Genomic DNA, 14,025 nt, shown 5'->3' on the forward strand with positions numbered 1-14,025 from the left:
TTTTTCTTTACTGTTCATTTCACAGCCAAGATAATCAACAACATCATGCAGACCAAAACAATGTACTCCCTCCGGTCACTGGTATAAGCAAAAATCTACTTTTTAGGTTCATTGAATAAATGATGTATGTGGTCTATACTAATGACCACAAACATCCCTCATTCAATGAACCTAAAAAGTAGTTTCTTGCTTATAATAGTGACCGGAGGGAGTAGCTATGAATTTGATAAATAGTGTGTTGATGAAAAGCACTGGTGCCAGCAGTAGACTCTTACATCTGCTTCCAAAAGGTATTACAATCACTATCTGATTGGTAGCTAATTGGCATTTTCGCTATCATATCCTAAATCTGACCAGAAAGCCTACCTAGGCATAACTTTAATGTTCAAAGAACTCGATCATATAGACTTTTAAGCTTCCTTTTACACCACCTCTACTTTTCATATATGATCAGAGCAATTGATTTCATGTATAGCTGGTCTTCCAACTTCTAATCTCTTTCTGAGAACTTTTATGTTATTATAGATAATAGGTCTTGTTTGTGCTTTTTTAATTAACAAAAAGGTCACACTTTAAGACGATAACTCAAGCTTTTTTTTTCAAACAAAATCAACAACTCAAAGTAATACCTTTTAAGTAATCTCAAAGTAATACCATTTAAGTAATTTTCCATCATATTGAAAATTAAGCTTCTTTTTTTTTTTCTAAAAAAAGTTATTCACATAATCATGGCAGTAGTATTATGCAACAACCTTCGACTATCCACTTTAGTTGCATACAACATTTAGAAGTCCCAATTTTTCCGAGACTCATTCTATAAATCATAAATTCCCAAAGACACATTTATGTATAAACCACATTCCCAATTTCTGTCTCGAAATCCAATTCTTAAGAATTCAAATCTAAAATTTTTTTTTGGTTATAGATTGGACTTTTTAATGCACTTTGTTTTTTCTCGAAGGCCTAAGACTTTGTTTGTGTAATTTTTGCTGTCATTGTTGTGTAAAGTTGGTGTACTATTGTAGTTTGTTGCGTTTAGACCATGTTCACAATCACACCAATACATCAAAGTGGATTTGGTTCCTCTAAAGTGAAGGACATAATGTGCATATCAGAAGATAAAATGTGGAATTGCAAGAATTGATTAGAAAAATCATTACCGACATTTTACTTTCTAATATGTACCTCTTAGTTTAGAGGAGCGAAATCTCTTCAATCATCCTTTGCGTTATTTCATTCCAGAACTTTGTACATGCTATAGTTGAAAGATAAAAGCATGCTAAGTAATGAAAAACATAACTTATAATTTTTTTATCAAATTTAGTTGGAAAAAAACAGTGGTCCTTAATACATTAGTCTTTTATCCCGCACCTCGTACGTGCTATAGTTTAGAGAAGAAATTTCATGCCAAACTATTTACGTGCACCTGTTGTTTCTTTTAGACCACCACTTGGAATCAGTGCAAGGGCCCTTGTTAAGTTTTTCCACAACAGGCCAGATAGTGCATTCCAGGTTTGTATATATCCTAGAATTTTTCTCTCCACCCAGCACGTTTTGCTCGCACCCTGCAGCCATGCCAATTTTGCCCTTGCGCATGTTAACTAACGCAAGTGTAATACTATGCGTTAGTTAAGTAACGTTGCGTGACTTAAGATGCGCAAGTGTAAAACTATGCGCATGTTAACTAACGCATAGTCATTTATGATATAAAGCACTACGTGAGTTAACTCACGCATAGGCATGTATGAAATAAAGCACTACGTGAGTTAACCCACGCATAGTATTACACTTGCGCGAGTTAACTCACGCACTACTGATATATCAGTACAGCATTAAATGTTGTACTGATGTGCATTGAATGCAGTTTGGGTCCAAACCCTAATATGCTCGTAATTGAACCTAATTACGCCAGTTTAACAATATTATTGGATAATACGACTTGGTGCATCAAAATTACACCAAAACATCGTTTTTTTCACAATCACATAATCACACATAACGATCCAAACGGTCCAAATTACACAAATTCGCCGGTAATGACCCGTAATCATTTAAACACACTTAATGACACGTAAACGATCCAAATTACACAAATTTTTCCATAAATTTATAAAATTACATAGCCTCACATAAACGGTCAAACATTACACTATTACACTTAAATAACGATTACACTTCAACGGATCGGACAAAAAGATACAAAGTATTATTCTCAATCATTACCCTAAACATGAAATCAACGTCGCTATCATCTTTGAGAAGTTGTGGATAATACACGGTCTTCCAGAAGTCCTCTTCCTTATCCTCCCACAAGTCCAGGCCTGATACATTTACTATCACATCACGTGTTCTATGATTTGAACCAATATGGATAAAGAAGTCGTCAAGCTTTGCCTTCAACTCGTCCAACTTGTCGGTGGGGTTTACAGTGAACCAAGCCCTCTTTTTTCACATCTACATAACGGACTTCATGTTTAACCGGATCTTGTGCATCTTCAGACATGTTTCACCTCACAAACTTCACAAAAATATAATGAAAAATAGATATGAGATAAAATAAATATGGCAATAATTAGAGACAAAGTAAGTAATGCAAGCAATAATTGGTGTGACATAACCGGCCACCAAAAAAATAATTCATTTCATTTAATATATATAATATTAGTTACATATTGGCCACAAATATACAAATTACATAACCGGCCACCAAAAAATATGTCGGGGTGTAATACCACCAAAAAATAGGACAAACACCGACCGACCTATAACTTTCCTAACCTATAATAACCTATCTAAGAGGTCTAGTGACATTCCTAAATTGCCGTCCTCTTCCATGTCCTCCGTCCATTCAAATTCTTGTTCCTTTTTTTGCAGGGTGGGAGTATCACCACAAACAATTGGATTGTGCTAATTTGTTGGTTTCTTTGGCGGCTTAGGCTCCTTAGACATGAGCTCATTGAAAGCGTTTTGTCTATCCAAAAACGCAAAATTCCAATTCTCCGCCTCACCAATCTTGTTGTTCATCCACTCCTTACAACTCGGTGGTAACGGACAACCTTCCTTCAAAATCACATGAAGATAGTGGCCGAGAATTAAGCAAAGACACATGATGTTGGAATGTGGATTAAGTGGAGGAGCACTTCGGATTGGGAAATATGTCTCACATACACCACCCGTCGTTTCGGACAAAGTCAATAGAACAACGGGTCTTTTGTAGCAAGAAGCAACAATGTGACCCATATCCGGTGTGGTCATCCACTTATCTGGAGGCACAACACCAATTGTACATTTTGGAGGGTATAAACCATTCAAGATTATGTTATAACGCTCCTCCGTGTCATATATCGGCATGTAGTCACTCTTGTGATTTCTCAACTCTTGAATAAGTGCTTGACGAATCAATACATGATCTTCCTCATCCATCCCCAAGTGCCTAGCTATCACCCGGAATCCACAATGACCATCCCCTTTAACATTCACAATTTCTTCAACAAAAGGCCTCATGATATTTGGAATTTGTGAAATGTATGGGATATTCCAAAACGGTTTTGAAGTGGAGGATGAAGCTTGTGAGCGGGAGTAAGTGCCAAGGCGTGCATCTTTCCTCTTTGGAAGTGACCTCTTTGTTTGTAAAGGTTGACTATCCGGATTTTGAGAATCAATGGTCTCTCACCTAGAGGGGATTCGACCCGTTGATGACACTTTGAGTGTAGTCCTCTTCCTTTTAGGTGCTCCCTTGGTTACCACCTTTTTCAAAGGCGGAGACAAAAATGTGGTTTCCGGAAATGCAATTTGACGCATCATCTCTTTGATGTGGAGCTTCATATTGTAAGGGCTTTTCTTGAGAAGTTCTTGAATGCCATTCCACTCCTTCATCACGGAAAAGTCATCATCAATCTTCTCTCCTTGTACACACAACCTTTTCCAATGAGGGTATATATCATCCAAGACAAGAGGCAATTTTTGCTTGCTCTTCATGGCAATAATACACGCACAAGGTAACCCGTAGGATGTCATTTGAACACAACCATAATCTTCCTCACCAAATCCGAATGTCTTGGAGCGTTTCAATTCATCATAGATAAATTTCAATGCTTTTCTAGAAACATAACCCTCTAATTCTTTCATCATCTTGATCTTTTTGTATTTGTGCTCAAACACCGTTTTGTTCCTCCCAAAACTACCTTGTATTTCACCAAATTGCACCGCCAACATCTTGTGAATTTCATCCCAACACGATGCCAAATCACCCACGCTACTCCTCAAATATTTTTTCAAAACACCATGAGCGGATTCAACAATGTTGGTGGTTCTACACCCTAGATGCAAGACTTTATCCGTCCATGCCCTCACAAATTTCTCCTTAAGGTTCAAAACCGTTTCTTCGACATATTTAATGAATTCCGGAAATGGCATGCATACCTCTTTGAATTTCAACAAATTACTTGCATAGGATTCCTCTGTGGGAGATTCAACCAACTCTCTCCAAGCATTCACCACTTTCTCAACAACATTGCTATTCATCATCTTGTTCTTCTTCAATTCTTTCTTGTCTAGTTTTGTACCCTTAGGAGGCTTTGGCACCACTTTACAATCCGTGATGCACTTGGACCTTACATTCTTCCCAATATGAAAATAACAAAGCATGGTGTATGTTTCATGGAAAATTGTGCCAACGGCCTTCATCAAAGCACCATCCCTATCGGTGACAATCACCTTAGGCATGTTGTCTTTTGAGTACAAGAGACCTTTCAACATGGTAAGTGCCCAAGCAAAGTTATCCTCTAGTTCAAAGTGAAGAAAGGCGAAACCAACGGAATACGTCATTTTTGTAGAGGTGCAACCAACTATCTCAAACAACGGCATTCGGTAGTTGTTGGTTTTGTATGTAGAGTCCATGACCAAAACGGTCGAAAAGGTGTTGAGCAATTTAATTGACTCCGGATGAGCAAAAAAGATGTCTTCAAGAGTGGTTTCCTCACTATTGCATCTTGTGTAATAGACGTACTTATGCTCCACCAACTTCGAAATCAAGAATTGCAACTCCGTCATGTCACCTCTTTCCCCCTTGCGCCATCTTGTTCTCACATTGTACACTTGCTTGATTGTTGTCACACTTTCGTTGTTGTTTTCCTTCAAATTGGTGAGAATATTCCGAGGCACCGTCAAACTCTTTGTCATTTCAATAACTTTTTTCTTCTCCTCCGCACGAAGTCTACCCGCAATTAGGTGTCCTTGTAACTTTCCCACCTCCAAGTCATGGTTGTGCATTCCACAAAGCATTGCAAGCCACCAATCATTTGTATCTTTATCAAAGAAACCTTTCAACCTAAACGGACAATTACATTTCCTTGAGCCAATGCCTTCAAGGTTCGGTTTCTTCCTTGTCTTAGGTGGCTTGTATACCCCACTCCTTTCACATTGCATCGTCAAGTACGGCCTTTTTATAACGGATTTATCTATACAAACACCAAATCCGGCCTTCACCCCTTGTCCGCGAACCCAAGTAAGTAACTCTTCTTGCTCTCTCCATCTTGCATTTGTTGTAAAAAATGAGGCGGTGTCACGAGCTTCACAAATAACACCGGTAGGTACCGGTTTAGGTTCTTGAATTTTACCAATTCGAGCTTGAATTGGAATTTGGACTTTAAATGGTTTGAAATTAAAGCTTGGTTTGACATCGCCGGAACCTTCGCCGGAACCTTCACCGGAACCTTATTTTTTGGTTGGTTTCGGTTCAACGCCATCATCCGCGACTTTGTCAACCATCTCCCTAAATATCTATTGAATAAAAAAAATTACAAAGGAAGAATAAATAAATTACTTGCGGAACAAGCTAACCAAGAACAAAAGTGGCGCAAAAAATTCAAAAAACATGGATGCACAGTGGCGTGACTTAAGTCACGCAGCACTAATGCACTTGCGCCAGTTAAGTCGCGCAGCAAGTTAACCTGCGCATGTTAACTTGCGTACCATGCCCTAGTCCCTACGAAAACTAGACGAACCAAGCAGGAAAACCAGCAAAATGAGATGAGTTTAGATGGTACAATACCTGATATTTGATGCTTGATGAGCGTAGAAACTTGCTTCATGACGATTTGCAATGATTTGGGATGATGATTTAGACCCAAAAAATCTCACTTTTTGGGTTTTTGAAGGTGGAGGGAAAGAAAATGGTGGTTGGAGTTCGGACTGATGGGTTTTGTTCAAAAACAGGAACATTACGTGAGTTAACTTGCGCAACGTGGGTTAACTTGCGTAGCGTGAGTTAACTTGCGCAGCGTGAGTTAACTTGCGCAAGGGCATAATTGGCATGGCTGCAGGGTGCGAGCAAAATGTGCTGGGTGGAGAGCAAAATTCTATATCCTATACGTTACTTTCACATGGTTTGTATTGATGAAACAATTTTCACAATGAAATGTCAGTATTTACCTGTTAATTTTCTTTGCCAGGTTGCTTTATGGAACATCATATCATATTCTTTCTTGCAAAAAATTGTTGCACTTGTGGTATGTACAATTGGTGGACTTATGTTTTATCCTTTCTTTTTAGTTTGTTGTTGCTAATTATTATACATAATGTAGTTACCTTGTACAACATAAAGTTATACATGCTAATTTAACTTTTTTAAGAAATGATACAATGTTTGCATGTAAAGTTAAATTTTTAGTTTTAGTCATGTCATAATGTAGTTTAATTAACTTTTTTATCCTTTCATGTAATAGGCATGTATGAACCTGAATTAAAAAACAGTACATGGTAGTTAAATTTTATACTTAACAAATTAATCTGTGGTGAATTTTGAATTAATATTCCTTTTCTCTTACTCTTGATCAAACCCTATAACTAACCCTATAGTAAATAAAATGTTCATTTGTGTAAACAAAGATTCTTTTTTGTGGACAGTTTGCATAAAAAATTTAAACTCCCAATTTTTCTTTGAAACCTTTATCCTTTTTCTAATTTCTTTGGATACTCATTTATGTATATATCATGCATTCCCAATTTCTATCTTGAACTCTATTCTCCTCTTTTAATTTAATTATGAAATATGAAATTCTAATTTTGGTGATAGAGTGGATTGTTATCTTTCAAATGTTTGTATTTGCTAAGAGCCATTTAATTCTTGTGTTTTCATATCGAATAGCTTGCCTCTTTGTTCGATAGCTTGCTTATATGACCTTCTGTTTGACATTTATTTTAGGTTATGAATAAGTTGGTGGCTGTTGTGAGGATACACGAAAAAGCATAAGAGCTCGAAAAAAGGTGTGGTTCGACATTTCTATTTCTTGGCTTTTGTTTGGGTGGATTTGCCTTTTAGTAATTAAGCAATGGATTAAAAAATGGTAGTTGCTGAAATGTTTGAGAGCTATCACTTGTTGTTAACTGCATTAAACTCCAAGAAAATTGGAAATGTTATTTTAATGTTACGCATTATCTCTTTTTTCCTTTGAAACCTCAATGACTTTTATATGATTTAGTGATTTATAGAAAAACAAATCCAGCTTTGAACTTTAATTTCTTGAGTTTAAATTTCACTTTAATTAGGACATTCATGTAATCATGTTCCTTATGGAATTCATCCGACAACTTTAATTAGGACATTCAAGGTAATCATACTCATCCAATATACAATATGTTGTCCCTTTGTCCACTTTAATTTACTGCTATTGCAAACTGTTTTCAATGCATACGATAATTCAATCAAGAGGCTTTCAGTTCGGTAGAACTTTTGGTTGATATCGGAATATTAGCAACTAAACATCTACATTCTTTTAGTTTATTTTCATATGTATTTCCTTAGTCTTTTCCTTGTGACTTACTTATTCTTTTCCTCACTTGCCCTTCTATCAAAACTACTTTCAGTTAGTTTTTTTGATGATTATGAATAATATATTCCCTTTTTAAAAGCCATCTCACTATTTTTTAACATTTGAAAACAAAATATCAACATTCTCTTAAAAATGGTTAAACTATTAGGTGATAATCACCTTGACCCAATTACAAACATTAAAAGGATCTAACCTATGCATTGTGCTTTGTTACGATTCTTCGCAGAGGACTCGCATTTTGAGATGTTGGACTTACATTTGCTGCATCCAATAGGTTTGTGTAGGTTTCTTGCGTTGTGTAACATTTGCATATGATTTTCCTCCTTACACCATTTCTTGTCTTTTTTTTTTTTTGTGTGTTCCTGAAAGAGTTATTGATATTGGATTATACAATCAAAGATTACCTAATAAGCATCTTCCACTCTGCACATGGTCAACCTCAACCTATCGCTATTAAGTTTGCTGTTAATAAACGAAATTATCGTGTGCAGGAATCTCAAAAGGGTGTATTAGGCAGAACGGTTGTACCTAATAAGCATCTTCCACACTGCAGCTGGAATCAGATAACCAACCTTGGTAAGGAATGCCAAAATTTATCTCTACATTAAAAAGTTTAATGGACAATATTAAAGAAAAAAAATATACAACCTTGTGCATTTTATACAATCTGTGCATGGATGAGTTTCATTACCTTGATTATTAGGTGGAATATACTTTTAGGTACCTTTCTTGGACTTCTGGTGTGGTGTATTGTACCTTTCTTGGACATCTGGTGTATTGTAAATCAACGATTCTTGAATAGATAATCAACAACTTGAATTTAACATGCAAGCACTGCTCAATAATACATAAACTGCATTCTTGAATATAACATGAGAACCTTTTTGTTAAATTATATTTACACCTTGGACATATTCCATAGAAATTGGATGATTCATTTTTTCTTTCTCGCTTTAATTATTGTATTTATCAAATCTTCATTATAAAAAATCATTGTGCATAAAGAAAGGAGATTTTATTCTTTAAAAAGAAATATTATTTTTTGGATTTATTTTAGTTGCCAATCATTTTGCACAAATTAAATCTGATGCTTACGCTTCTAATTGAGTTTTCTATATCTTTAATTTTAAAATGTTGATTACACTATAACAGTGTCTGAGAAGATCATTTTCTTTCATTATAAAGGATTTCATCTACAAAAATGAAGATTGATAGACTTTTAGCAAGTGTACTAAAAATGCATCGAAGTAATAAAATTTATAAGTTCGTATCCACAGGGACTGTTTCAATTTCTACTCGGCAAAAGCGTTAAAATAAAGGATGTATTAATTTCAACGATGCCCTAGACAGTTGGTTTGATTGCATAAAAATAAATAACAGAAAATAAAGATTTGTTTGGAAACTATAGAGATTAAAATGATTAGGTCTTTCGAATCAGTTAATTATCACTGTTTGGTAAATGACACCTAGTCTCCTAGTCTCACGACAAATTAACAAAATAGTTTTGATCAATCCCTTGACTCAGAACACTCTTCTAAAGCTACAACCTAATCCCTTAGGTGAGTTTCGTAACCGTTGAAGGCTTTTATGAACGTTAATTTTTATGTCATAACCTAATAATCATCTATCCCTAGACTGACCCGTTAGATTAACCAGAATTATTAGATCCAATTCAATAGCTAGGGTCAGTAGTCAATTGATATTTGAACTCAGTTTATATGTGATCAATATACAAAAAACTTTAAGAGCAAACAATTCTGAATATACAACCTTATATTTCTTATATTCCTTATATTTCTAATATATTTCTTATATTAAGTAGGCTAAAAATAGTGAATGACTGACTGTCATCACAACCCCAAACTTGAACCATTACTTGTCCTCAAGGAACAAACTTGTTAAATAAAAAATGACAGTAAAATAACAGCTTACCAACCAATGATATCCTCAAAGTTCATCTCCCTACTAGCCATATGATGAGCTAGTTTGACTTGCTTGCATCCACCATTCACAACTCCACGCAACAATATGAAAAGGGTTCACACACAGTCGACATGCAATCTACATATTACCATACGTTTGAAAAGTTTCTAAACGTCAATCAAAATCAATGTCAATGCACACTTTGAGGTCTTTAAGGGTTATAATGGGGCTTAGGTGAAGCTGGGATAATATTTGGATAAGTAGACTACACAAAATTTGAGTTAGGCATTCCTGCGGAAGTTAAGCACAAAATTAAATCCATCATTCATTCACCTTTTGGAACAACAATTTTTACAAAGGTACTAGAGAATACTTTTAACTATTGGGACAATCGAATTTAAAGTTACTCGGATTTTCAATGTTTTGTCCCCTTTTCATTCTATTTTTTCTTTTTTTTTTTATACACTATTTTTGTGTGTATTTTTCATGATATGTTCTTTCTTCATTCTCTAGTACCCCCACCCCAAACTTGGTTGCAAATTCCAATAGCAACCCCAAACTTATTATTTAGCAACATTCTACAATGCCTAGCTCAAAAAAACAATATGGGACAAGTCCTAAAAGTCTCTAAGCTTGTAATGTAGTTTGTCACCGAACAAAAAGTTTTAAACCTACTGGCTCAATTTGGCTAAGAAAAGGATAAACATAACAATTAATATCAGGGTAGGCTTCAAAAGGCTCACAGGACCAAGCACTTTTGCCCCAGTGTGTTAATGACAAAGATCAATCGACAATAGAGAAACAATGTAAGTTCAAGAAATGTAAAAGCATGGAACACTCTATATAAGTAAATTGAAAAAATAAAATTTGGCCATGAACCTTACAGTTATGATATCTGGGAGTTGTGACTACCTATCTTTAACTGCCGTACACTTCGCCTTTGAAATCACAAGTCACTACCTCCTTATGAACTTTGATGTTATCATTGGTGAAACAAACTGTTATCAAACTGGAAAATTTCAAGAAACAAGAAAATTCATTAATAATAAACAAGCAAACAATTAAAGAGAATCAAACTGAGAACTGACACAACTGACATCTGACAAAGACAAGTTATTGAAAAAAAATAAGAATTGATGTGGACTCTGATTTTTTTTTTCTTTTTTTTTCCATCTTTTCACTTTTTTTTTGTTTGCTTTTTTTTTTCTTTACTAAATAAAAACACCTGCAAAATAAAAAACATTAAAAAAAAAGAATGGGTTGCCTCCCACCAAGCGCTTTCTTTTACGTCATTGAGCTTGACGCTTCAACCACTGTTAGGGTGGCAAAAATGATAGAAAGAATATGTCATCCTTCTTCTTCCTCTTGTTTGGTAGGAATTCCATGAATTTGGCACAAAGCAGCAGATGCTCCCATGCTCCAGCCACTAAATCTTTGTCATTTGAGCTCTCCCACCTTAAAGAAGGACATTTATCCATTTGCAAATGAGTGATTTCTTTAACCCCCGTTGGTTCAGACTTCGGGAAAATTCAACCCTCCTCACTTTCGGATTTTCTTCTAACACAACCTCGTGACACTCAGTCTCCATCTTAACCAACTTCCTTTGAGACTCATGTGCTTTCTCAACAAGATCACCACTGAACATCAAACTTCTCAAATGAAAATTGATTTGACATCAAGAAATCATCTAAAATATTTTGAAGTTGAGTATTGTAATTGATGTTGATCACCTCTTTCTTCCCTTCACAATTACTACCTGGTTGATTTGCCTCATAACGTCCACATCTCTCATTTAATAGCGAGATTATACTGTCCAAATATTTTATCTTCAAAGATAGCATATATTTTTCATAATGCAACGTAACAATCTCTTCAGTGTCATAGAGATGTAACCTGTCTACTAACCTGTCCATCATAGCTACAAAACTTGGATAAACTTTTTAGCAGCAAAGTACAATGAGATAGACATGAAGGGATCAAGTCATAATATATTTTTTTCAATTTTTTTTCTATGTAAACAAAAATATAAATGACAGAAATCCTAAATAATAACGAAATTACCAAGTTGAAATGATTCAACAGTCCCCGGCAACGGCGCCAAAAACTTGGTAGACTTTTAGCAAGTGTACTAAAAATGCATCGAAGTAATAAAATTTATAAGTTCGTATCCACATGGACTGTTTCAATTTCTACTCGACAAAAGCGTTAAAATAAAGGATGTATTAATTTCAATGGTGCCCTAGGCAGTTGGTTTGATTGCATAAAAATAAATAACAGAAAATAAAGATTTGTTTGGAAACTATAGAGATTAATATGATTAGGTCTTTCGAATCAGTTAATTATCACTGTTTGGTAAATGGCACCTAGTCTCTACAATCATTCTCCCAGTCCCACGACAAATTAACAAAATAGTTTTAATCAATCCCTTGACTCAGAACACTCTTCTAAAGCTACAACACCCTAATCCCTTAGGTGAGTTCGTAACCATTGAAGGCTTTTAGGAACGTTAATTTTTATGTCATAACCTAACAATCATCTATCCCTAGACTGACCCGTTAGATTAACTAGAATTATTAGATCCAATTCAATAGCTAGGGTCAGTAGTCAATTGATATTTGAACTCAGTTTATATGTGATCAATATACAAAAAGCATTAAGAGCAAACAACTCTGAATAAAACTAGGATTATAGTTGTATTGAAAAGAGTTTATACAATCACATGGTTCAAACAGTTGCAATTAAAATCATCTCAGACCTAATCAAAGGAAAACTTAGCAACTCATATAAAAGAATTAAGCAATATTAATAAAAGAAATTACACGTTTTGAAAATGAGAATTTCTTGAATTTGCTGTGCCTTGTTCCTTTGTGCATGCGTTAGTGCCCTGTGCCTATTTGCCTCGTCTCGGGATCCGTGCCCCTATTTTCTTCCAAACGTGATTCCAGCCTTGTTCCCCAAAACGTCAATGAATTGATGGTACTGTGCGCGACCTTTTATAATTGCCAAACCTTATTTCTTTCACTCGGGTCAACCAAAGAAACTTGGGTCAAAGGCCCATTTTTATTTCCTGATTCTCAAGCACATGTTGCATGTGTGATCATATAATAATGATAAATAATCCATGATATTGTGATTTTATCATCTAACCATTTTTTTTTTTTTGAAGAAATATATCATCTAACCATTGACCATAGTAATAATAGACATTAATACATACTTGACTCAATAAATAATAAAATGATAATTTATTTTAAAATGACTCTAAATTAAATACTAAACTAATAAAATAGACTAAAAACTTAACTAAAAAGAGTCTAAAAATAGTGAGTGACTGACTGTCATCAAAGATGATAAAAAGTTAAGCAAAACGGCCATAAAAGGTTGTATATTAGAAATATAAGGAATATCTTTCTATAACTGAAAAGCAAAAAATGAAGAGATCAAACACTATGGTTTGTTGTAGTACACAGTTTCTCCTCCGTTCCTTCATATTTGTTGTTTCTCATTCATCACCTTTCTCATGCAATAGCTTTTCTAATAATTTTATCTATCTTCAAACAATTATGCAGGGAAAACAAAAAAAAAAGGAACAAATAAGATGTCAATTGGAGAATATAAAGGAAACTGTTCAGTTTCATTGAACCTGCCAAATCTCAACCTAAAGATAAAGAGGTGGAAGGAAATGGGAAATTGAACATATAGCAGAACAATTAGATTAATTACGGGCAAAGTGAAGATTTCAGCAACAAAGCAATAGAGAAGAGGAAGGAAATAGAAAGGGATAGATCACTGCAACAAAAACATCATATATTTATAGAAAAATAAAATCAAAATAAGACAAGACTTTCAACTTGTCTTTATAGTGTTTAAAATAATGTTTTTTTTTTATTTATAGGTTGGAGCCTCTATAGGATGTATTGTTTTTAATATTGTTTGTGTAGTCTAATAGGCTTTTCGACTTTCTTAAAAGTGGCAAGCTATAAATTTTATTGGAAAGCGCGCTAACATGATAGACACCACAGGTTGTGCAGATCGCATGGATTAAAACAACCAAATCATGAATTAATTATATTATTTAGGTGTACTTGGCTAGTTATTAGCAATGATTGATTTTTCAGCAGGCCACCCCCTATAAAAGACTTTTTTTCTAAAAAAATAATTGAAAATTCTGTTTAAATTCTGTTTCATTGAACCTGCCAAATCTCAACCTAAAGATAAAGAGGTGGAAGGAAATGAGAAATTGAACATATAGTAGAACAATTAGATTAAT

At 34.7% G+C, this 14,025-nt stretch overlaps 1 long non-coding RNA gene across 1 annotated transcript; it reads left to right on the forward strand.

Annotated features, from left to right (window-relative positions):
* Nucleotides 1-212: 212 nt before the first annotated feature.
* LOC146905855 (uncharacterized) lies at nucleotides 213-7,313 on the forward strand. The gene is made up of 3 exons (XR_015019649.1): nucleotides 213-1,512; nucleotides 6,453-6,509; nucleotides 7,205-7,313. It is a non-coding gene; the product is annotated as an uncharacterized LOC146905855 (long non-coding RNA).
* Nucleotides 7,314-14,025: the final 6,712 nt, after the last annotated feature.

The sequence above is a fragment of the Medicago sativa genome, chromosome 7, assembly GCF_051527215.1.
Source record: "Medicago sativa cultivar Bolivia chromosome 7, Bolivia_mono, whole genome shotgun sequence".
Classification (NCBI taxonomy): Eukaryota; Viridiplantae; Streptophyta; class Magnoliopsida; order Fabales; family Fabaceae; genus Medicago; species Medicago sativa.